Source organism: Pongo pygmaeus, chromosome 6, assembly GCF_028885625.2.
Source record: "Pongo pygmaeus isolate AG05252 chromosome 6, NHGRI_mPonPyg2-v2.0_pri, whole genome shotgun sequence".
Classification (NCBI taxonomy): domain Eukaryota; kingdom Metazoa; phylum Chordata; class Mammalia; order Primates; family Hominidae; genus Pongo; species Pongo pygmaeus.
This window is the reverse complement of record NC_072379.2, coordinates 83,574,692-83,587,104: the sequence shown is the minus strand read 5'-3', so window position 1 is coordinate 83,587,104 and position 12,413 is coordinate 83,574,692. Positions and strand designations below refer to the sequence as shown.

Genomic DNA, 12,413 nt, shown 5'->3' with positions numbered 1-12,413 from the left:
CTGCCAAATTAGTGTTTTGTTTTGTTAGTCTTAGCAAAAGTTATGTCTTAATAATAGATTCATATATGAGGTTTAGCTTGGCACTTTGGACTTCTGTGAAAATAAAGAACATATGTTAAATTGTTTTTTAAAAAGTCTTCAAAGGTAATAAAGCTGGGAGGAAAAAGGAAACTTTCATTCTTTCTTGGTGATTCTACCTACAAGAAAACAATAAACCCTTAATATCTGAATCAGGTTTTAACAAGATTTTTTTAAAAATTGATTATTTCTCTTTAGTTGTGCAGTGGCTTCAAGATAATGAGTGTCAAGCATTCCTTCAACCCATCGAGAAGTTAGATACCATCTATACAAGGCTTGCTAAGAGATGGCAAAGCAAAAAAAAAAATTTTTTGACCCACACCAGACCACCCACCTCCAGCCTATGAAGGAGAACAAAGGCTGAAAGGGAAACTGACATTTACAAAGTGGATTTTGTGAGGGAGCTGTTAATGAGTGTTGAGTCCCACACAACTCCCATGGGGAGAAGGATTAGGGGTGTTTTCCTTCATTTCAAGCCCAGGGAATGTGGCTTCAATGGGACCATGTAGAGAGCTCAAGGTGTGCCCCAGGTACTGACAGAGGACAGAAGAATATGGGAAAACTCTAGCTGACTAGTAATTCTGATCTGATGGAAGACAAAGAAAAGCTGACACGAAGAAAGGTTACAACAGAATTTCTTGATGTAAAGAATATGCGTATTTATATGAATTTAACAGAAAAGAATCAACCTTGAGGTCCTCTAAATATTGGCCAAAATAACTTCCTAGAGGCACACAGTAGCCCCAACACAGGAGTGTACCACTAGGAGACTATCATGTAAGTGAGCAACAATAGTGAGGAACGTCCCTGAACATCAAAAGAACTGCAGGCTAGGTACCCTAGTGATTCAGTGTTGGTGGGTGGAAAGTTTTCAAATAATGCCCTGAAGTTTGCCAGGAGAAAGTGTCAGCTTTAAACACCTGCCAAACCCAGAGACCACATCATCATTAGTTGAGAAACATCAACTAATTTCAATAGTGATCAGCTAATGCCTTTGCTTTTGTCTTACCTCCCCTCTCTCTCTCAGCCCCCTCCAATCCCAAAGGGGTCAGAAACTGCAATCAGCAAGCTGGAGGAGGAGGAGGAGGAAGAGGCACAGAAGCAGGAGGTAGAGAGCCTGAGACAGAGCTCATCCTGTCTGCCCTTCCCACTTCAGGCCACCACCTCTTGCAGACCTACGTTAAACGAGATGAGAAGCCTCAACTTTGACTACTATTAAGGTATTACATAGAAGTAGACATTTTAAGGGCCAAAATAAAACTTTCTGGGTGACTAGAAGAGCACAAAGGATCTCTCATTTTCTGAAAGTGGAGTGATCAAAAAAAGCCACTGTGCCATTCCTGGAATTCATTCAAGAACAGAAAAAAATTTGTCCCACTGAGTAGGCTAAAAGAAATAGGGGAAAGATTAAAGCTGTCATGTGATTTCATTCCAGGAGACCTGCTTTTTCACTATAATGAGGTTATTTTCCCACATCAAAAAAAAACCTCCAATAAGTTCTATTTTCTAGTCTTACTGTAGGTATTCCATGAACAATGAGGGAATGGTTGCACTTAATTGTTTGATGTCCATGTAGTCCAGTGGAATAAAATTCTGTCCAGGTTCTCCAGTCCCTACCTGCTGAAGCCCAGTCCCTAACTAACTCATTCAGGCAGGCAAAAAATACTGTAAATTCATTTTGCTGCCCTGAGTTCAGTACCAGCTGATGTTGGGTTGGGTTCACTCTTCACCCCCTGCCCATCACGATTTTTTTCTCATGCCCACTATTAACTGAGCAGTTTGTTTTCTGATGGTGTAATGGTAACCTGCTTTCCCACAGAGACCTGGATTCTTTGGCCCACATGCCCTACCATGAGCAAGGGTCACCATCCTGACAGATTCATCTCTTAGACTCTCAAATGCACATCACCTGACATGAAGTTCTGTCCAGCTCTGTGCTTCCTCTGCTCTGCCCCAACAACCAGATTTGACCTCTTTGTAGCAACACCAGCCCACATCAAAACTGGTCATGCCACACCCTCAGGGAGGAATCCCAGCCCTTCCCAGTTATGCCTTCAGCCTCCACCTGTCCCATCACCCTTTGCTGCTGAGATCCTAGTGTGCCTTGCAGTTGAACCCATAGAAAGTTGGAATAAAAAAAAGAACTAGGAGGCACTCATTTGCAACTATTTCTTGTGATGAAAAATGGTGCAACCATTAAAGGAGAAAGGAGGAAGGGAAAAATTGGGGTCTTAAAAAGTACCCTTCAGTTATCATATAAGACTAGAAAAGCAGCCACAAAGTGTTCTTAATGTTACTCAGTGGTTATCATTTCAATCAGACTCAGACCAGGAAGATGCAAGGATAATCATGAAATATGAGGCACACCGCTGCTGAGCACCAGTTAGTTCCAAATGTGTTCATTTATTCATTTGCAGTAACAGCCTCGGAAATCAGTGGAGTGGTCTCTAGGAAGTAAAGGAATAAAATAATTTTCCAACTCTTATAGTCAGAGGGCTAATTCAAATTTCAAAAGGAACACTAACTTGCTTAAAGTACCATAAAAATAGAGAGGGGGCGGGGAGAGTGGAAATTCCATCCTGCTTTAATCACTGTCCCCTGCAAGTTTCCTTAATGATTTCCAGCTGCCTCCATTTAGGCTGTTGCTTTGACAGAACTTTCATACAAACTTGGAACATTTAACGTATCCAAAATTTTTTTTTTACTTTGCCCTCAACTGCATTCTAACCAAAAGCAGATTTTTCTTGGATTATATAAGAATATGATGAGCTGGATAGGGGCGGAGTGAGGCAAGGAGTCTGCCTCTGCTTTTTGCAGTCTCTACAAACCATTTCACAAGAGGCACAAAGGAAAATGTGAAAACCCAAGGAGAAGCCCACACCCTTGTAGAAAGCCAAAATATGCTTTCACTTCAACATACTACTGCATTCCAAAGAGAAACTGACTATTCAGAATTAGGCTACCACAAAATAAATACCTCCAAATTTTAATATAGTTAAAATTTTAAGAGGGGGAGAAAGAGAGTGTAGTAAGTTGGTGTGGAAATACTTACAGCCAAACTTGTGCTGACCAAATAGCCTGTGACCCTAAGTCATCCATTTTTCTGCATGGGGAAAGGAGCAGAGAACAATGGAAATATGGATATACAATATCATAAAAGATTAGATATTAACACTTGAATAAGGAAGTTTATTAAAAATCATGAGCTTGAGGCTTCAAGACCCTTGAAGGTCATAATTTCCTTTCCAACAGGGTTGTATGCTCTTTAAAAGAAAAGAGTAACCATCTCTTAATAATTTTTGTCTTCTCCCACAACCCCTAGCAATAAGTTCTTATATACGGAAGGTCTTCAATGAAGGCATGTTAAAGCGAATAAAGAAAAGCTTTCAGAGACTGATGTTAATAAAACAGGGGGATACGTGTAAAAAGAAGACTGTTTGCAAGGAGATTAATTAGTAGGCTATTTTATCCTCATGATTCCTTGAATCTGTAATTTACTCAGCTATCATTAAGTTTTCCACATGAAGATAGGTCCTATATTTTTACTTGTGAGACAAAAAGGGACTTTGGTAGGTCTTCAAGTTATTCTCCTGAAAACTACCCCAGACTACTGAAGAGCTACTCTTTGAAAAAGGGTTCTATAAGTTAACCTATTCCTTCTTGTCCAACAGGTCAGTAAGGAAATACTCTATGTATCTACCCCAAATCGTATATATTGCACACTGAATTTTTTGGGGGGGTAGGGTGGGTAGAGGGAAGTTCTTAAAAATATTAAAAAATGAATAATAATTTTCTATTTAAAATCCAAAAGAGGTACAGAGGAAGTATAGGAAATAATAGCTAAGTTAGTCTTTGAGTCACTTCTCATCCCTATCTTCATTCATTTTGACAAATATTTTCGAGTACCTAAGGCAGAGCAGATGTTGAAAATCCCATAGATTTTCCATATAAATCTTATTCTCCATCACTTAGGGACATTCCGAGGCTCCAGAATTTCTGCTAGAAAAGCTTTAGGCCGGGCGCGGTGGCTCACGCCTGTAATCCCAGCACTTTGGGAGGCCGAGGTGGGCGGATCACGAGGTGAAGAGATCAAGACCATCCTGGCTAACACAGTGAAACCCTATCTCTACTAAAAATACAAAAAATTAGCCAGGCGTGGTGGCACACGCCTGTAGTCCCAGCTACTCCGGAGGCTGAGGCAGGAGAATGGCATGAACCCGGGAGGCGGAGCTTGCAGTGAGCCGATATCGCGCCACTGCACTCCAGCCTGGGCGACAGATCAAGACTCCGTCTCCAAAAAAAAAAAAAGCTTTGGGGATAATAATCTGGTTATTGGAAAGAATGCCACCCTTTGTCCTGAAGCTGCATGTGGATGTCAAGCACTGGTTTACTTACATTGCATCTCTATCTAGGGAGCTTGGAAAGTTAAAATCTCCCAAGCCACCTGGTGCTATTGCATTAAGGACCTATTTTTAACATAGTTTTGAGATTTAATTCTGAATCTTTCCAAGTTCTCTATATTATTCTCAAATTCTAGTGCCACAAATTGTACACATTCTAATGTGGGCAAACAGTTAAAAATAAACCAATTCATCAGTTTTTAGTGGCTGAATTTTGCCTATTTGTAGACTCCAATAATTGTACTTGCTTTTTGAACAAATTCATTATTCTTTTGATTCCTTATGACTAATTTCAGCAGAGTGTCACCACAAGCAATCAATTTATTTTCAAAAAAGTGTTATGCAAATGAAAGGAATCAATAATACAGAATGGGAGTATATCTGTATTGAGCCTTCCTTTCTTTTGCCCACTTGTTTTATAAATTCCTACTCCTCATGTTTATTCCAGTATGCCATCTATTAACTATTTAATATATAAAATGTTATTAATAAATATTCCTGTACTGCACTATTTTTTTCTTTCATGGTCCATGGGTCTTATACCTTCTTTATTAGAGTATAAATTTTTTAGTTATAAAGACAGTGCCTAGTCCATTTTTGCATCCTGCTGGCCAGCATCTGGCCCACTGAAAACATCAAAAATGGTTTGTTGAATGAATGAGAGAATGCACTGACCCTTGAACCCTCGAAGAAAAGTATAAAATAAACCTTCAAAACTTTTATAAATGAATTCAAAAGCTGTTTCAGATAAACTATTAGCGAGTCCTCAAGTCTAACACTTCTAGAAGGCCCACTAGGGAGGGTCAACATAACCTGGTAAGGGTGTAAACACAGCTATTGTTCTCTCCCGGATATGCTTACTTTTGATTTATTGCACATGTCCACCTGCAAGGCTTCTCCGAGCACACAGAGTCATAATATCCAAAGTCACCTAGTGACAAGTGAGTCCCTCAGCTCCATTGCTCACTTGGATCAGCAGCTCTCATTTATCTCTCAGGCAGCTCAGAACTGCTCCCAGCCTCAAGGCCCACAAACTCAGACTTTTTCAAATCAAATGGGCAATAATTTACCATATAAGTATCTTTTATAGAATAGTGAGTTATTTCTCTTCTTTGTCATCTTTTTTCCTCACAAAATAAAACCCTGGAATTATAATTCCACATGTAGATTTATAGTTAGTTTTTCTTCTTAAGAAGGTGTGTCCATTATTATTTCATTGATCACAAGGAAGATGAGGTAGGGAGTTTAAAGGATTTAAATAAATATATCAACACTTGCCCTCAAAAGACTCAAAGTACATGGAATAGTTGCATATGGTGATAAGCTGAAGATTCCAGAAGAAAGGAGGGAAATCAGGTAAAAACCAATCTTGAAGTAGAAATGTAAAATCGGAAGGAAAACAGAATAATCCACAAGGAAAACCCTGCTCCCTGAAGAGTTAAAATGCTAAATCCTGAGATGCTAAATTCTACTCAGGCTTTAAATCAAATCGAGCTACCTTGTACACCCATAATTTATCTCTTTGGTGAAGTTTGTTCTTATTTTCAAGCAAAATAATGCATAGGTAAGACTTGACTATGTACAGAGAATGCCATAAATGAAAGGCAAACTGAGCTATGTGAGTCTCCAGTGGAAAAGGGTGAGTTATGGTCGTGGTTATTCTACATGAAGAACACTGCTTAATAACACAGGGTTCCTGGATAAGGCATCCCTTGCAATTAATATTCTCATCAACACAGAATGGCTGTTCCCTTTCATCCTTTCTTAGCAGTCTCTATAAAGGAAGCATTTCAAAACTCTATTTCCCTACTGGTATAGAGTATGCACTGCCACCCACACAAGGTGGAAAGCAGAAGCAGCTACTGATTTTGAGGTTTCCCACGATTATTTTTCTCCATTACACAATAACACTACCTAACTAATTCTACGTATTTGGGAGCAAACTTTATTTGGTGAAACACTCAATTAGGAATTAAAATTTGTGTTCAATTCTTGGCTCAATCTCTTATTACATATATATATGATTTTGAGTAAAATACTTAAGATCTCTTGAATTTTTTTCAACAATAAAATGGGTGTTAGTGATACTTGCCTTAATCACCTCCCTATATAATTGAAATAATCAAATGAGACGATGTAGTTAATGTGCTTTGTAAATTCTACAGTGTTATGCAAATATAAGATCCTAATTAAGCACATTCAATAACATAAATGCCTTTCACAGGAATTTCCCTCTCATCCTATGAGATGAAAAATTGCTTTAAATCTTTCCTATAATAAAAGAGCATAAATAAATGACTCTAATGATACAGAAAGAGCTTTCTTGTGACTACAAACCATCTGTACCTACCAAAAACAGCTACTAAAACTACAGAAATAAGGAAATTCTTCCAGGTAGTTCTCTTTTCTTGTTTCATTGAGCTTTGGGGAAATATTTTTTAAGTTCTAGTCTATTCCTTTTAACTGGTTTTTGATGCACATATGAAGGATAACTCTCTAGATGCTTACTCTTTCCAGAAAGTATTTACTTAGAGAAAATTAGAATTTAATTTATACTGCATGATCAATATATAGACCTTTATGTATGCAATACATCTAATACACCGCAACCAGATTAATTTCCCTAGTCAGTGATTAATTGCCTACTCTGTCCCTGGCTCTGGAGAAGGTGCCTGGAATACAACAAAGAGCATAATGGGCACGGTTTCTGCCCTTCGAAATATCACATCCATAGTCTTGTTTCAGAGCTCATCTTTCTCAACCTCTGTGATATTTGATTTTGTTGCCAATTTGCCTTCTCAAAACTTTTTCTCTCTTGATTTTGAAGATATTATTCTTGCCTAATATAGCAGACACCACTGGCAAAGTGCTCCAACCTGCATTTCCAACCCCTTCTCCTTCGTCACCTTCCAGCTTTCGGTGTGACATGGTTTTGACCAATTAGACGTAAAGTGAAATCTACCCTAATGTTTCCACAAATATATAGGCATCATTGCTTCTACTTCCTCATTCTTTCTGCTAAAACGTAGACATAATTACTAGAGCTGTAGCTGACAACCTGCATCCAGGTCAAGAAAATAGCAAAACTTGGGGCTGATGGTGGTAATCTAAGCACTCCGAGTAACTACCCATGTTCAGACTTCTTGCTTTGTGAAAGAACTAAACAAACAAGAAACTCCTTTTGTTTAAGCCACTATGTTCAGGTTTTCTATTACTTGCAGCCAAATACGTTTCTAGTTGACACGCCCTGTTTCTCTTTTACTTATCTGTCCAATATTTATTTCCTCCAGAAACGTCACATTTTTTTTCAGTCTATTCTTTGGAGGTCAATTTTCAGCACTCTTCTCTTCCTGTATTCTTCCTGGGAAATCTCAATTCACCCATTCTACTTGTTCTTTCATTAAGTTATTCAACAAATAGAGATTAAAAGACTGCCACATGCCTGGCACTGCTCTGAGCACTACGGATAGAACAGTGAACAGTAAAGCTTCCACCTTCATGGAAATTACAGTCTAGGAGTAAAATACATCCACCTAATTCTAATTCATGCTCAGTCACAGATTAAGTCTCTGCAGAGACTTCCCCAAACTTCCCAGTCTAAATTAGCATATCCTGCTAGATATTTTCATAGAATCCTGTGATTTTCCTTTCCATAGCATATATTTTTAGTCATATACTTCACTGTGTATTTATTTTACATCTTTCTCCTCCAGTAGAAAGTGGTAATTAAGTCTTTTTATAACTATCCTATATTCAGTGTTTCACAGATTATCTAGCACATATTACATGCTCAGTAAATACATGTTGATATTTGATGACTTCTCTAGACTTATATTTCAAATTACCTTCTGGACATCTCCACATGAATATTCTGCAGGAGCTTTGAAACAAAAGACCCAAAATAGATTATATTTATATTTGCACTGAATTTTTTTTTTTTTTTTAGATAGAGTCTCGCTCTGTCACCCAGGCTGGAGTGCAGTGGTGCAATCTCAGCTCACTGCAATCTCCACCTCCTGGGTTCAAGCAATTGTCTGCCTCAGCCTTCCAAGTAGCTGGGATTACAGGTGCCCGCCACCATGCCTGGCTATTTTTTTTATTTTTAGTAGAGACAGGGTTTCACCATCTTGGCCAGGCTGGTCTTGAACTCCTGACCTCGTGATCCACCTGACTTGGCCTCCCAAAGTGCTGGGATTACAGGCATGAGCTACCATACCTGGCCTGCACTGAATTTTTATTCCCAGTTAATGGCATCACCAAAAACCAAAGTCAGAAACTTCAAAATCATCCCTGCCATTGACTCCTCCACTCCCTCTCATCTCCAACTGGTACCTAAGAGCTCTATTTCTATCAATCTGATATTTCTTCACTCTCCCCTTCATTCCCATTAGTACTGTCCATCCTTCTTTACTGCAGATCCTCATTTTGCCTGCATTACTACAGTATTACTGTTACAGTAGGCTGCTCATTCGTCTCCCTGTGTACTTGAATCCCCTCCTTACTAATGCTCCTCAACTAACCAGGTATTACACCCATTTCACAGATTGGAAAAACTAGCCTTTGAGAATTTAAGTAACTTTTTCCAGGTCACCCAATTAGTAAGTAGCGAAGCTGGAGTTTATATTGGCCTATACCCCTAATCAAGAGGCCTGGGAGAGACCTTCCAGACCTCAGCATGACAAAAACCCCCAATCCAGATGCCCTAAATTATAAAGGTATGTTATACATGCATCACCCTCAGAAGTCTGCATATTTCTTGGGAAGAGATAAAAGGTCTTCTGCATTTCATCTCCCCCCACCTCCCACCTCTTGCCCAGCATGGCATTCTGCTCCATTATAAGCTATCAAAGGATTTTTGAGACAAGAAGGGGAGAAAGGAGAAAGAAAGATTAAAAAAAATGATTTATCCAAGGTAAAGAAATAAAGGAGGATCAAAGGTGACAAGACCTGAGGGAGAAAGAGATAGGAAGATAAAACATAACTTACTTTGTTTAGACTCTGGTTCAGAAGTTATGCCTTTGCAAAAACTGTTGGCTGGAATTTTGGCTGATGTTTTACTTAGTTCAGCACAAGGAAAATTTCAACTCGGCCTTCTCCTTGAGGAACATTTATGAAGAAATAAGAGTTACATGAAGATGTGAATGAGGAGTCAACTCACATATACCCTTACTTAAAGTGAAAGTTAGCAGTTAAGTGCCACCAAGTAAATCACCTGTCTTCTAAAAGTTCTGCCCTCTCCCTTTCAAAACAATTAGAGTCTAAAAACCCACATCGATTTCTCACTTTTCTTTTTTTTTTTTTTTTTTTTTTACCATTTTATGCTCTAAGAGTAATTTGGGACTGTATCTGGGACTGTAGTATCTCCTCTATAGCAACTAAAAGGCTTTCAATCTGATAATTAACCTACCATGCCATTTCACCCAAATAATCTTCTGGAAATTTGCCAATGTACTTCCAAATCTTTCATGGGCTGGCTTTGCCTCAGCACCACTAAATCACTCAGGATCATGTTTCTCACAGGCGGTGGCTGAAATAAAATATGCATACCATGTAATTGGAAAAAGATTGTCTCATTTGCCCCGGCTGTTCTTCCTTGTTGGCAATGCAGAGGGAAAGAAGGCAGCAAGAATATCTTCCTGCTGACAACTTAGAAGACAAGCCATCATCACAGAGCCACATCAGCAGGGGTGGGCCTGAGTCCTCTGAAAGCATCTGATGGGGCCCTTCGCCCTGGGGACCCTCATCACACAGTCCCTTGATACTGAACGAGAGTTTCAATAAAGCAATATGGTGTGCAATTCCAAAACACATCCTAAGTGCCCTCTACACATTGGCTCTTTTGCCTTGCTCTTTTTCAGCTTTTCCAAAAACAAAATGTTTACCTCCAGCCAAAGTGCCACATGTGCAGGGAAGGAACACATTCTGTGTTTATTTTTTATGGGTTTCCATAATCCTTGTAATAAAACATATTAAAATGAGAACCTTCTTCATTAGTCTGGGGTTTATACAGGAGATGATTTAAAATTTTATAAATTTACAATCACTTTTATTTTCAGTTCTCTATTATTCAGAATTTAATTGTTCATGAAATAATAATAACTAGGACTTATTGTGCTCTCCATGTTCCAGGCACTGTTCTAAGTGTCTCATGTACATTAATTTTGTCCTCAAAACAATCCTATGAGGCGGGTGCTATTATTATCACTCCTATCTTTACAGATAAGGTAGTTGAAGCACAATGGGTTTAAATAATCTGCTGAGGTCATCAGCTAGTAAATAGTGCCAGTACCATATATGTGTTCACTGCTTCTTTCTTCTTCCTTCTGTGTTCCCTTTAGGACCATTTTATCCATGTATTCTTTAGAGAATTCTTACCTTTAGAGAATGTTATCAATATACAGTAGAGACGCGATGCCAGGAGGCACACCCCAAAATTATGGAACTAAGGGAAATAAAGCAGGTTCAGAGAATCCTTCAGAGCATGTGCTAGAAGCAGTCAGTGCTCCCTGAATACCTGCTGTTCCCTTAATTTGCTAGCTTTCCTTGAAGTTGGATGAACCCATGTCACTACTTCTGAGCAATGGTCTTCGAGCAGAAGTAAAGCCAAGTGAAAAAATGCACCTGGAAGACAGAGTGTTCAACGGTATCAGATGCCACGGATAGATCAAATAAGGTAAGAATTGAGAAATGATTATGGGGTTTGGTAAAATGTAGGTCATCATCGACTTTGAAAAGAATAGTTTTTCTATAGAAATTCATTACGAGCATCACTGAATCAGACTATAAGGAACTACTTCACTAGTGAGTATAGAACTTAGGTCTATACAAGTTAGTCAATTATTGACATGGAGTTAGACAGCCTAGATCCTTCCCCACTCAAACCTATGCTGTTCTCTCACCTAACCCACCAGAAGTCTGGTTTGCTTTCCTTGTTCCATTACACATCCAAATACATATAGGTCACATTGTCATAAATTTTAATTATCGGCCCAAATTCTTTACTCTCCTCTAGTAGTGCTACACATCTGTACCCTTGCCATGGTCTTATGGATGTGTAGTGTACTACTGAGCCCCTTAACTATGTAGTTGGTAATATTATTTACATTGGTCAATTGGACATTAGCAAAAACAACCTAGGTGGAAAAACTGTTATTTGCTTGAGCAATTGGACTTGCCCTCTGCAAGTCTACATAGCCCTGAGTCAGTCCACATACCCAGGATAGTTCACTGGTCCCATAGAGACACCCAAAGCTAACCACAGCCTGGAACCAAGTCTAGTCTACATGAGCCAAATTTCAGTCAACCTGCAGAAGCACAAGTGAGAAAGAAATGACTTTTTTGTTAGAAGCCACTGAATTTTGCAGTGGCTGGTATATAGCATTATTGTGAATATAGCTGATTAAGACACAAGTTGCAGTAGAAATATTTCAAATGTCCTTTAAAAATAAGTAACATAGTTCTTCCTGAACTCTTCTTTAATTACAAACTTCAGATTACTCCCAAAATGCCATGAAGCCACTCCACCCAATACCCACACCACAGTAAAGTTGGTCCCTCTCCTCTTAAGAATTCAGTCTTTAAGGACTGGAAGGGACCTGAGTAATCATTGCCAACCACCTCTTTTTACCTCTGAGAACACCCAGGAGGTGAAATGACATGTCAAATATCACATTACTAATCACTGAGAACAGTGACTGGAAACTAGACTTCTCACTGTGATTTCACACCTATTTGTACTGTGTCACACTGCTTGTCTTAATTCCAAATTGAGGACTCTGAGGTTGAAGTTAGAGTCAGAAACAAGAGATCTAGAATTAACATTATAAACACTCATTCTCTTATCATCTACTGTAACATCTTTCTCTTTGTCTAAGTCCCTTTCTCTCCAGTGTCTGAACTACCACCACTAACACACACACACACACACACACACAC

At 38.9% G+C, this 12,413-nt stretch overlaps 1 long non-coding RNA gene across 1 annotated transcript in view; it reads right to left on the bottom strand.

The window, feature by feature from the left end:
* Window positions 1-12,413, bottom strand: part of LOC129040274 (uncharacterized) — a 61,781-nt gene that overhangs the window by 15,100 nt on the left and 34,268 nt on the right. Inside the window, exons 7-8 of the long non-coding RNA XR_008503583.2 lie at window positions 9,886-11,099; window positions 9,465-9,574 (exon numbers count right to left, since the gene is read on the bottom strand). This is a non-coding gene — a long non-coding RNA (uncharacterized LOC129040274). The remainder of the gene's footprint in view (window positions 1-9,464; window positions 9,575-9,885; window positions 11,100-12,413) is intronic.